The 13,759-nt window shown below is 37.7% G+C and overlaps 5 non-coding genes across 5 annotated transcripts; all 5 read left to right on the top strand.

The window, feature by feature from the left end:
• The first annotated feature begins 3,094 nt into the window (after window positions 1-3,094).
• trnad-guc lies at window positions 3,095-3,166 on the top strand. Its single transcript has one exon. It is a non-coding gene; the product is annotated as a tRNA-Asp (tRNA).
• A 922-nt stretch (window positions 3,167-4,088) lies between these two features.
• On the top strand, window positions 4,089-4,160 carry trnad-guc. Its single transcript has one exon. It is a non-coding gene; the product is annotated as a tRNA-Asp (tRNA).
• A 1,757-nt stretch (window positions 4,161-5,917) lies between these two features.
• On the top strand, window positions 5,918-5,989 carry trnad-guc. The gene has a single exon. It is a non-coding gene; the product is annotated as a tRNA-Asp (tRNA).
• Window positions 5,990-8,933: 2,944 nt separating this feature from the next.
• trnad-guc lies at window positions 8,934-9,005 on the top strand. Its single transcript has one exon. It is a non-coding gene; the product is annotated as a tRNA-Asp (tRNA).
• Window positions 9,006-10,396: 1,391 nt separating this feature from the next.
• On the top strand, window positions 10,397-10,468 carry trnad-guc. Its single transcript has one exon. It is a non-coding gene; the product is annotated as a tRNA-Asp (tRNA).
• The last annotated feature ends 3,291 nt before the right edge of the window (window positions 10,469-13,759 follow it).

Here is a 13,759-nt window from a genome sequence, read left to right as displayed (position 1 = left end):
CAGCCAATCAAATCGCAGCTTTTCGGGCATTGGAAAAAAAAATGGGTTTTTTTTACACTGAACGGTCTGAGCGCGGGTTCGAGTCCTGGTTGGGACAAAGGTTGTGTTACATTATCAAAAGTTAAACACCATTTTCAATTTACTTATTGTGGATAACATTTATTTTTCACTTTGCTTTTAATTTTTATTTCATTATCATTGTATTTATATTATATAGTGTTATGGCCTGTGGAGCAATATTTCTGCATTACGTACCTATACTGTCACAAAGTACATAACTCAGACTAAACTGTATCATCACAGTCTTGAGATGATACATACCAGACATATAGTCTACAATTATGCAGACATCCAACTTTTAATACAAAGACTAAAGCTAAAACTATAATACAGATACATTCTGATGACATAGAAAATGAAGCTTATACATAATTTAAACAAGGCATGTCTGTAATAAGTCATCTGTCTGCTTCCTGGTGGCTGTTAGTTTATATCTATTCATTTTCCAGCACAAACTCAGTACTGACATCATTACTTTATTCCAGTCATGCTCTTGCCAGCCTCCACTCTGCATGCTTTAAATCTGTTGCTCTTCTGCTTCTGCCATTCTGCGTTTCAGATCCTCAGCTATGCAGCCCGCCTCCTCTCCTTTCTCCCCCTCACTGTGGTCACTCAGAACCCTGTCCCAGCTTCCATCTTCATCACTACCAGCATTTTGACTCTGGGGTGTGGCTTATGCAAAATCCTGTCACTGCTGAGATTTCTTCTGCTATGATGGGTCATTGGAGTCTAACTGCCTAACAGTTACATTTATTTCTGTATCTCAATAAATCATGTTTGGTTTTTCCACATGATCTCTCCTTATTGAACTGCTTTTGTAGATAAGCTTCAAGCCAGAAAGCAACAATACCTAAACCAAAAATATTATCATCAGAAGTGAGAAAGTGTCTGGACTATCTCCAGCTGTGTTGCATGTATTCAAGATAACTTCAGACACTGTCTGGTTGTCATGTCTGAAACAGGCTGTATAGTCAAACAGATAAAAGACAGCAGTCATGTCTCAAATATTACACATCAACCAGAAAGATTATAAAGATAAAAGCTGTGAGACCCCACTAGAGAAAGGATGGCTTGTTATCATTACATGAAGTGATTTAGAAATAATATGTAAGCTTTCAGGGCAGCACTCACAGCTTTTTAAAACTGATTACCTGCTGGTGAGCACACACAGGTATATAAACATACAGGTTAACTCTAAGAGGTTATAAAGAAGAGAGCTGTGCTGCTATTTTTACAGAACACAATTTATTCACATTTTTATATTTACAATCAGTTTTTATTTATATAAACAAAATAAACATTACAAAACTATCTTATGTACAATATCAACAGTTTCTCCCCCATTTCCTCTTTTCTTCCACCCATCTTTGTCTCTCTGCCTCGTAGAAAGGAGACTCCTGAATCTCCTTCCAGGTGCTCTTGGCTCGTGAGCCAAAGCCAACCAGCTGATCATCCTCAGAGGCTTCTGCAGCAACACTCACTCTGCTGGTCTTGTAGTTCAGAAGAGTCTTTATCTCTGTAAAGCTGAGGGCATACTGTACAAATGAATGCAAGCTCTCCTTGCCATGCCCTTCTTCCACAGAGGTCCCTGCAGCCTCTTCCTTCTGGAGATCTTTGATCAGGTACATGGTGTACCCGACATCATTCCCCAAAAGCCACCGGAAAGATTTCCCTTTATACTTTCCAAACTGCAGAATGTACTCTCCCTGCACTTCCTTCATGTCAGACTCATCCCCTCCTCTCTGATAGATGACAGTCAGAGCATTCTGATGTACAACATCCTCCCTCACAGGTGCAGACTTGTCCTGCAGTTTGGGGTCATTTTTAATCCTTCGAGCTTCTTTTGACGAGTCCTGGAGAAGGTATCCAAGTGGCCCCTTGCGGAACACCACAGAGATTTTCCCTGGACATGGCACAACTTTCTTCTGCATCTTGACAAGCAGTGAAAAAATAAACAATTATATTAAACAAAATTGATTCCAAACACAAACAAAGACATTTCAGGTTATAATCTTGCTGCTGGGTTTACACAGCAGGATGCAGGAGAACAATAACGAGACACAATTTGAAAGAACATTGACAACATTTGGGATAAAAGTGTTTTTTACTCCAGGTATAACAAACTGTTCTATCTGTAAATAAAAACCTTTCATGCTTGAATGATTATTGGCATATCTGCAAAATTTGTGGTAACTGCTTAGTAGTCATGGCACATAAGAATTGCTGGTAGATTAACAACATATATGTATTTAAGCTATCGTGTTTATTCATACACGAGTGGGCATTGCTCATGTTAGAGATATCAAAACAGATTTTCGCATTGATAAGGTGACTGACCATTACAACATGAAAGCAATACATTTTCTTTTAAAGCATGGTTCAGTCATTTAGCATGTCATCTCATAACAAGACACTTATTGGCTATTTAATTGTACCACATTATAGTAATGTCAGTGTCACAGCAGTCGGAAACCTACAAAGTTTATTTAATGGCAAAACACGTCAATGAAACACGCAATTTATTTAAGGATCACGTTCATTCATTTTTTACCGTGCCACTTTACAACAGCAGATAAACTCCCACCGTCTTTAACTGAGCGATGGATGCTTCGTAAATGCAATCGCAACACGCCTATTACCTGTAATATACACCTGTAAATGTATTCTGTTGATTTACTCTTATTTCAAACGACGTTTCTTACCTTTGATCAATGAATGAGGAGCGTTGAGTTACTCGTTTTCTCTCCCGAAACGTAAAAGAGGAGATTTTTTAAAAATGCCGCCGCATCTCAAACTCGCAACAGCGCCGGAAGACCGTAGTGGCCAAAAATATATTACATCCGTAGTGGTTTAGCACTACCATAGAGAATGAATGGGAAACGGTTTAGGCCGTTTAGCTAAACAATCCCAGGCTCCCGCGCGGGTTGAGGGCCGTTTAGTAAATCTAGTGTTAAGTAAACAATTCAACCGAATATGTCCTAAAGTGTACGTGATGCAGTAAGAAAAAGAACAGCGTCACGACCATTGGTAGCAGTCCTCGTTAGTATAGTGGTGAGTATCCCCGCCTGTCACGCGGGAGACCGGGGTTCGATTCCCCGACGGGGAGGCATTACGTTTTCGTTCTTGGAAATGTTAAAAGTTAGACTGCACATGATGGGAACGCCCCATGTACAGAAAGGCACCCTCAAATAAAATGTATTATTATTATTATTATAAGACATCCTAGATCTGAATGAATGAAATATTCTTATTAAATACTATGCTCTTTATATAGTTGAATGTACTGACAACAAAATCACACAAATCACATTTCCTTTTCACTCTTAGAAATAGTAAAAATTACACTGCACACCATAGGTCGTCAACTATTTTGATGTTTCAGGGGTTCCTTTAAGACGCTAAGGAGTAAAACAATATTAACACTCATGACAGTTACTGATCTTTTCTAAACTCTAAACTTTAATATTCTGGCGCTGTTGAGAGTTTATCTATTACACGTCAATTATGTTTGTTTTGGAGGGTTTGTTTTTACGTTGAGGCGTCTACTCATTGTAGTCTCTTTGCCCGCTGTTATTTACACGTTAAATTCGACACACAGAAACACGCGTGCACAACTTAAAACGTATAGTGGACATTATTGTGGCCACGATTTTATTATTATTATTACCATTATAATTTCTGTCTGGAAATGGACCAGTTTGAAATGATGAATTACAGATGTGTGTAAACGGTTTTATAATGCCCTCAATGACTCTTTTAACCACTATCATATCAATATCATTACAATCCAACGATTTCTGACTTTGGGGTTTTTTGTTTGTTCTTTTTGCTTTTTTCGTTGATGGTAGAGAACTCTACGTTGAGGTATCTAGTCATTCTAGTCTCTTTGCCCGCTGTTTACACGTTTGATACACATAAACAGCCGTGCACAACTTAACATATCAAAACGGGGAAATAGCGACACTATCCCATAGTGGATATTATTGTGGCCAGGATCGATACTGCAACATGAAGAATATTGTGCACCTTCCTCGTTAGTATAGTGGTGAGTATCCCCGCCTGTCACGCGGGAGACCGGGGTTCGATTCCCCGACGGGGAGGCATTTCCTTTTCGTTCTTGGAAATGTTAAAAGTTAGACTGCACATGATGGGAAAGTCCCATAAACACTGCTCAAAAAAATAAAGGGAACACAAAAATAAGACATCTGAATGAAGGGGAGGCATTGCGTTTTCCTTCTTAGAGATGTTAGTCAGACTGGACACCACTGGAAAGGTTCTCAACTATTTTAATGTTCCAGGGTTTCCTTTAACAGACTAAGTAATAAAATAATATTAACACTCATGACAGTTAGTGATCTTTTCTAAACTGTAGCCTCAAAACTCCTCCTGGACAACGCTTGGAGTGCTCAGGTAGGATAGAAAATTGCTAAGTGCTAAAGAGTCAAAGTAACAGAGCATAAAACACAGAAAAACATGAAGGAGATTTTCCTGGCCTGGTCGTTTTATAGCAGATAACCTTAAAAATATTCTGCAGTAGAACAAAAACTGAAGAAAACCACGAATCAACATATAAACATTATGCTGCTGAAGTGAAGCAGAGCAAAGTTACAGAGGTTTCATTAGAGACACAGCTAAGCATTCTGCAATTTCGCATAATTTTAAAAAGTTTAAATTTCCTCAGTACTGAACAGCAGAACTGAGACTTTCTTGTGGGAAGTTAGTTAAATTAAAAACAAAAACACAGCAGCGGACAGCGCTGTACATAACGGTAGACTTGTGCGTAATAAGCAAGCGAATAATGCAGAAAACAGAGATTTTTAAATGGGGAAACTGTTCTTGAAGTACACTGAGAAAGGAAGAGAGCTGTGCATGAAGCGTCATTTTACCGTGGTGGAAGCAAAACAGCAAAGAAGGAATACATGACGATGTCTATGTGAAGCGAAATATGAAGCGTAGTTTGGATCTTCTTTTGCTGCTGGTTCAGTCAAATTTGGTTGGAGAGAGACAAAGCCTACAGCTGCAGAATCTAGCACAAAAAAGATAAACACAAAGCGCGGACCGCCAAAGCAACAGAATCTGTGAGCTGTCGGCTTTCAGCCATGACGGCGTTTGGGTGAGGAATCACTGATTCCGATGCGTAGGCGGTCTGCACTTTGTGTTTGTGTCTTTGTGCAGAATCCATGTACCTGCTCTCATTTCTGTTTTCAGCTGTTTGGTGGTTGTTGAAATTTTGTGGGGTTTAACCTGAGATTCTGGCGTTTTGGGCAAAATAAATTTATATTTAAAAATCTATTCAAGATTTTAATGAATCGATATCACGTTATTCAAGTTAGAATAGATTTTAATCTGAAAATTTATAATCAAAACAGGGTCTGTAATTGTAGTCTCTCTGCCCACTGTTATTTACACATTAAAGTTGATACACAGAAACACGCGTGCACAACTTGAAACGTATAGTGGACATTATTGTGGCCACGATTTTATTATTATTATTACCATTATTATTTCTGTCTGGAAATAGACCAGTTTGAAATGAAGAATTACAGATGAGTGTAAACGGTTTTATAATGCCCTCAATGACTCTTTTAACCACTTATCATATCAATATCATTACAATCCAACGATTTCTGATTTTGGGGTTTTTTGTTTGTTTTATTTGCTTTTTCGTTGATGGTAGAGAACTCTACGTTGAGGTATCTAGTCATTCTAGTCTCTTTGCCCGCTGTTTACACGTTTGATACACATAAACAGCCGTGCACAACTTAAGGTATCGAAACGGGGAAACAGCGACACTATCCCATAGTGGACATTATTGTGGCCAGGATCGGTACTGCAACATGAAAGTCGCTGAGCACCTTCCTCGTTAGTATAGTGGTGAGTATCCCCGCCTGTCACGCGGGAGACTGGGGTTCGATTCCCCGACGGGGAGGCATTTCTTTTTCATTCTTTTAAAAGTTACACTTCACACCATGGGAAAGTCCCATGTACACTCAAAAAATAAAGGGAACACAAAAATAAGACATCCTACATCTGAATGAATGAATGAAATGATCTTACTAAATACTATGTTATTTACATAGTTGAATGTGCTGACAACAAAGTCACACAAAAATTATCAATGAAAATCAAATTTAGCAACCCATGGAGGTCTGGATTAGGAGTAACACTGAAAATTAAAGTGGAAAAACACACTAAAGGCCGGTCCAACTTTGATGTAATGTCCTTAAAACAAGTCAAAATGAGGCTCAGTGGTGTGTGTGTGGCCTACACGTGCTTGTATAGAATTATGTTTCTTTTGGAGGGTTTTTTGCTTCTTTCGTTGATGGCAGAGAACTCTACATCGAGGCTTCAATTTAATACACATAAATAGCTCTGCACAACTTAACGTATCGAAACGGGGAAACAGCGACACTATCCCATAGTGGACATTATTGTGGCCAGGATCGGTACTGCAACATATAGATCATTGAACACCTTCCTCGTTAGTGGTGAGTATCCCCCCCTTCACGCAAGAGACCGGGGTTCGATTCCCCGACGGGGAGGCATTACGTTTTTCATTGTTCTGTTTGTTAACGTTTTCGATCATGTAAACAATACACAGGTACATTTAGGAAATTCATCATTTTCCCTTTCTTTATAGTTCAAGAAGGTCATATCTTTATAACTCTTTGTGAACTGCTTTATGTTTGGACATAGCTTCAATTCCATATTCAAACTGTTCCACAGTTTCGCTCCATGCACAGAAACACAAAAGCTTTTTCTGGTAGTTCGTACCTTCACTTTTTTGAAGTTACAAAAACCCCTTAAATTATAACTTACTTCTTTCCAAAAAACATACTCTGAATATTACCTGGCAGTTGATATTTGTTGCTTTGAATAGAATTTGTTTATTTTTTGCTTTGAATAGAATTTGTGCAGTTTGGAATTTCACTGGATCAGCAAATTTGACCATTTCAGATTGCAAGAATAGTGAGTTTGTATGATCCTTATAACCTGCATTGTGGAAGATTTGAACTGCTTTTTTTTTTTTTTGAAGAGTAAAAAGTGAATGTAATGCAGTTTTATAGTTATTGCCCCAGACCTCTGCACAATAGCTTAAGTATGGTGAATCCAGTGAACAGTAGAGAATATGAAGTGATGTCCCGTCTTATACCCGTTTTGCCTTGTTTAGGATTGCAATGCTTCTTGATACTTTGGAATGAATATATCTTACGTGAGCTCTCCAGTTAAGTTTTTCATCTATTATTACCCCCAGAAATTTATTTTCACTGACTCTTTCAATATCAACACCATTTATTTATTTAAACTACTATTTCCAAATAACATAATTTTAGTTTTATTCAAATTTAATGATAGTTTGTTTTTATCAAGCCAGAACTTCACTTTACTTATTTCATTAGTCATATCATCCAATAAATGTTGCAGATCATCACCAGAGCAGAAGATGTTTGTATCGTCAGCAAAGAGTACCATTTTTAATACTTTGGACACTTTACAAATGTCATTAATGTATAAGTTGAAGAATTTTGGGCCCAAAACTGACCATTGTGGTATACCACAAGCAATGTCCATACTAGAGATGGACCGATCCGATATTACGTATCGGTATCGGTCCGATACTGACCTAAATTACTGGATCGGATATCGGAGAAAAATAAAAAATGTAATCCGATCCATTAAATATCACGAAAGCAGCTCACATAACTTGCGACACGCCGTAACTCACCTCAGAACGTTAGCACGTCGGAGCAGTATGCATCACATGATAGAGCGGCTGTGGCATGCGGGACTGGTCTGGATAGCATTTGGAGCTTCGCTACCAACCCAGCATTTCATCTCCGACAAAGTTATCCCCGAGAGAATTAAAGCAAGTGTGTAAGTCCATCTCTGAATGTTTGTAAAGCATTCCTGCGTTAAGCTTAACAAGCGACTGCCTCTTCTTGCTGCTACTTCAATCATGAAACTGCTTAATGATCAGCTGATCGGCTTTTCTGTCGCGAGTCCATCTCTCTTGTTTGTTTTTGGCCCACTTTGCACCAGAAAGAGGAAACCAGCAGCTGAACAACAGCAGCACGTTTAAGCTTGATAAGCTGTTGTTAGAATTTATTTAATATTACTTTCTACTCGAGGATCTTTTTCTACGTAGCTGACGGCTAGTAACTGTGCAGGGGCGGATCTAGCAAAGTTTAGCCAGGGGGGCCGATAGGGCATGAACAGGGAAAAGGGGGCACAAAGACATACTTTTCTTTCTTATTCTCATTTAAAATGTCTAGCTTTTAATAAATAATTATCTGACACCCAAAGTTTTAATTTGATGTAAAATGAATAGAAGTCAATTACTGTATATAGTGACTATTAAATCTAATATATATACCCTAGTAAGCTATAGTACTTTTTCCTTTGGGAAGGTACCATCTGTGCAGTCTGCAATTTTGTTGAAGAAAGATGTTGAATCTATTTAATATTTCTTGAAAAATAATTGATTTCCGTGCATTTTTTTTCACACTGCATCAAATTAAGGTTGATTACGTCGATTAAGCATCATGAGGTGGAGCGTGAGGGGTGGTTCCCTATTTTTTATTTATTTATTTTTGTTGTTGCTGGGAGTTGGAACCCTATTAGTTAGGTTGCTTAATATTTACGCTAAGTACTCTTTAAAATACCAGAATAGGGAGGATGGTGTAGGTTTAAGTTTATTAGATTGATCAGTATTGCTGAAATATGAATTTTTTTTTTTTAACATACAGGTATAACAGAATAGCTTTAGTGTAGTTGTTGTTTTAAACTTGAGTATGAACTTATACAAAATGCAGCAATCGTGGATATTATTGTGGCCAGGATCGATACTGCAACATAAAGGGTGTCAGGCACCTTCCTCGTTAGTATAGTGGTGAGTATCCCCGCCTGTCACGCGGGAGACCGGGGTTCGATTCCCCGACGGGGAGGCATTACATTTTCATTCTTGGAAAATGTTAAAAGTTAGACTGCACATGATGGGAAAGCCCCATAAACACGGCTCAAAAAAACATAAAGGGAACATATAAACAAGAACAGATCTTCATCTGCCACTCATCTTGTTGTTCTTTCTGCTTGCCTTATCACTATGGACCACAGAGCTTTCAGTTGCTCTGCTGCTCGGCTCTGGAGCTCACTTCCTTTAGCCTTAAGAAATATAGATTCCCTTCCCTTATTTAAGTCATAACCTACTTGTTTAAACTGACTTACTCGCTTTAATACAGATTTAACTGTCAAATCGTGTTTTTTTGTTTTTGTTTTGTTTTTGTTTTTTTGTTGTTTGTGGTTGTATTTTCCTGTTTTTTGTATTTTAATTTATTAGAATCTATTTTAATCTACTGTTTTATTGATGTCGTTTTCTCTTTGTAAGGTGACCTTGGGTTTTAGAAAGGCACCCTCAAATAAAATTTATTATTATTATTATTATTATTATTATTATTATTATTATAAGACATCCTAGATCTGAATTAATGAAATATTCTTTTTTTTTTTCCTTTAATGAAATATTCTTATTAAATACTATGTTCTTTATATAGTTGAATGTGCTGACAACAAAATCACACAAAAAATTGCAATGGAAGTCAAATTTAGCAACCCATGGAGGTCTTGATTTGGAGTCACACTCAAAATTAAAGTGGAAAAACACACTACAGGCTGATCCAACTTTGATGTAATGTCCTTAAAACAAGTCAAAATGAGGCTCAGTGATGTGTGTGTGTAGCTTCCACGTGCCTGTATGACCTCCCTACAACACCTGGGCATGCTCCTGATGAGGTGGCGGATGATCTCCTGAAGAGATCTCCTCCCAGACCTGGATTAAAGCATCCGCCAACTCCACCACAGTCTGTGGTCCAACGTGGCGTTGGTGGATGGAGTAAAACATGATGTCCCAGATGTGCTACCTTCATGTTTTTAGGGGTTTTTTTCACAGACTCAAAACTTTTCCAAGAACAGAGCTTTGAGTTTTCAAGTAGAATAGAAAAGTGCTATATAAGAACTAGTCCATTACCATTTACCTTACCCTTTACCATAAACTGTTTCCCATTCATTCTCTATGGGAGTGCTATATTTTTGTCCACTTTAGTCTTCTGGCGCTGTTGTGATTAATAAATGATACGTTAAATATGTTTGGTTTGGAGGGGGTGAGGGGGGTTGCCTCTTTCGTTGATGGCAGAGAACTCTACGTTGAGGCGTCAATTTAATGCACACAAATAGGTCTGCACAACCTAACGTATCAAAACGGGGAAACAGCGACAACATCCCATAGTGGACATTATTGTGGCCAGGATCGGTACTGCAAGATAAAAGTCGTTGGGCATCTTCCTCGTTAGTATAGTGGTGAGTATCCCCGCCTGTCACGCGGGAGACCGGGGTTCGATTCCCCGACGGGGAGGCATTACGTTTTCATTTTCACAAATGTTAGTCAGACTGGACACCATTGAGAAGGTCCTCAACTACCTTGAAAAAGCAGACAATGTTTATATCCATCTTTCTGTTCAGTATCAATAGTCCTAAACCATTTATGCTGCACTGACCCCTTTCCAGGGTTGGCTCCAGGATTTGGTGGTCCTAAACAAGATTTTATATGTAGCCCCAAAACTCTTCACGCACAGCACTTTGAGTGCTCAGGTAGAATAGAAAAGTGCTATATAAGAACCAGTCCATTTACCATTTAGATCCACCAAATCACGCACACTGCTTTTAACTAGATGAAGACAAACACATACACACAAACTAGAAACAGCAAAGACCCCAGTACCCACCTCTGAAGATACAGTTATGTCGGAGAAAGCTAAAGAAGCCTGTGGTGCCTCAGTATAGTTCTCAGCTATGTTCGGGGAGGGAGTAGATGACTCTGAAGTTTTGGATGATGTCAGCAGTCATGTCAGCTGTGGTAGATGTGCTTGTTGTATCAGAAGAAGCTCCAAAATACTCCAGTAATGACCCTGAGAATTTTATACATTAGATTATTATTTTATACATAGGGTGGATGAAATTAAATAGGTACATTATATGAATTAGGTCTATACTTTAACCACAAAACAAATGCATTTTTAATATGCAAATGATCCATGAATGTTAGTATGTTCAAATAGGATCTAAAATTAAATATAGTTAGAAAGTTAATGTTTACCTGGAAGAATTTGTGACAATTTGAACATTTCATAGGTTTATATGAAATGTAAATGTAATTCTAAGTAACAAACAAAAGCTAGCTATTATAAATTATAAATGATGCTGCACTTCTACTTAAGTTGGCAATAAAATAGCAAGTAAAGCTTGTTCTAATAAAAAACACATTATGAATGAATAATAAACATATAATAACTGCATGACGTTCTAGCCACTGCTTGCAGTTGAAAATTACTGTGGCTATATTTAATTTCATTTGTTCAAAATTAATAGCTTACTCTAAGTTGTAAAACAACACAAACAACAAACGAACAAACATATACACGCACAGACACACATACAAAATAGCTAAGTAAGTAAGTAGCTTACAACTAAAACTAGCCATACAATCAAACAGGTTATTTGGTTATTAATTATGTTTACAATTCCTCTTGGGTAGGCTAACAAGCTGACAAAAACAAGCATGTTCTCAGAAACAAATGATTCAGACTCTTCAATGATTACGTCAGCAGACCAGGTTCATATTAACTGTGGCTGTTAAATATGTTCAAACATAACTTTGACGTAGGAAACAAAACTGTCAAATTCATTCAGGTAGACTTGAGGCCCACTCCTAATTTTTTTAGTAGCCATCTATGAAACTTTAGGCTAATCTGTATCGAGGTGTAGAGTTATGATGGCGCTGTTCTGATCTTGCTCAACTACGTAGACGCTAGAGCTAACCGGAAGTTAGTCGGGAGATACTTGGGATTTAAAATCTCCCCATGTAAACTACGCAGATATTTAACAGGTGCTGATAGGCTTATTTAGCGTTGTGTGAACTCATCTGACAAGGGCTTAAATGTAGCTGAACTTTTATTTACATGTAAAAGCGCTTCAACCACAGTGCGTGCTAGCAACACAGAAAATCATGCCCCACCTCCTAGTGGTTGTGACCCTAAACAACCACATAGACTGCCTTGATGCATGCGCAATTGTCCAGGTAAAGAAATCTCAAAAAACTTGGTTCTGTTCCTATTTGGTTATGACGGTTTGCATATTAATGATCAGGAGACTGACCTCACAGCCCATTGTTCGTCAGTGGTGCTTGTTTCAGTCATTGTGCTAATGTATTGTTTATAAGGTTGGGGAAACCTGCATTCAGCTGATACTGACGAAGTCCCTTGGGTGAGTGACGAAACGTTTCTCCCACTGAAAACAAAACGTGCAGATGAACAGAACCAACTTTTGGGGTTTCTTTCAGTAAGTCTCAGAAAATCAGTTTGGTTTCAGGAGAGGTTTCATGTTTCCTTTTTCTGTCATAGACTAAATTTTCCGGAAGAGGCCAAATCAAACAGAAAAACACGAAACTACTGAATCCATGTGCGTGGTTAAAAATTTCTTTGGGACCATAATCTTTTCTTATGAGGGCATACATACGGTCATATCATTCAGCAGAGCTCTGTACAGGATTTTGGCGGATTTGAGGATTAGCACGGCCTTGTGAACTTGTACTTACAGGTTATCAGTTTATGGTAACTTTAAGTTATCAATCCGTTTATCATTTTTTTTTTTGCTCCTCATCCACATCAACGTCATGTTTAACGATTAACTGATACTGTGAATGTAAGCGACAGCGATTTACAGCCCGAAAAGTTACATAAATATAAAATAATTACGAATCATGTGATCTTTGCTTAAAGTGGTGATTATTAAGTGATTATTAAAGGCGACGTGTTGCATTTTTCCTCGAGTTTGATTGAGGAGAAATCATCCTTTCAGGACGGCCAGGTGAACCACGCCCTGACAGCGGCGATGAGGATGGTGATGAAGGAATATCTGGTCACACAGCTGGAGCACCTCCAGTGACAGAAGCTCTGGTTCTACATTCAGCCCACCATGCCCATGGTGGAGGAAGTCTCTTTGGTCGTGGATCTCCGCTTCTGCGTGAAAGAAGTACACACGACCCCATGATATCTTAGTGAACTAGAGACCCTAATATTTGATTTACTTCCATTAGTTAAAGAATTAAATTGTTAGTGCGTTTATTAAAATAAATTATGTTTTCTGCTGTTTTCACATTATCATAAACAGTAGGTTGATTTATATTAATTTTTCAATAACAGATACTAAAACTAAAGCTAGTTCCTCTTATTTTATTTTAATTAGTTTTTTTTAGTTCACAAATTCTTTTCAATTAGTTTTACTTCTTTATCGGAAGTTTATCTTTATTTGTATTTTAGTTAACTAAAATTGTTTGGGTTCTTTTTTACATCTAATTTTAGTTTTTAGTTTAGTTTTAGTTAACTATAATAACCTTGGTCAGCATCATAGTAGCTGCAGCTAATCTACAAACTTATACATAAGCAGACATCTACCCGGGTTCAAGTACAGTAACAAAAGCAGTATTGTGATTTTAGAGAAAATGCCTGTTTTATGATTGATAGATTTTTGCCAAATTGATTTTTAAAAGTAGTTATTATATTCCTATTTGTATTACAATTCGACTTTCAGCCCCAGCATTAAGATATTATTAACCTATTAACCTAATCTTATTTGAAATATTATTTTT

Source organism: Simochromis diagramma, unplaced genomic scaffold, assembly GCF_900408965.1.
Source record: "Simochromis diagramma unplaced genomic scaffold, fSimDia1.1 OVJJ01000669.1, whole genome shotgun sequence".
NCBI classification, from domain to species: Eukaryota; Metazoa; Chordata; class Actinopteri; order Cichliformes; family Cichlidae; genus Simochromis; species Simochromis diagramma.
This window is presented reverse-complemented; position numbering and strand designations above follow the sequence as displayed.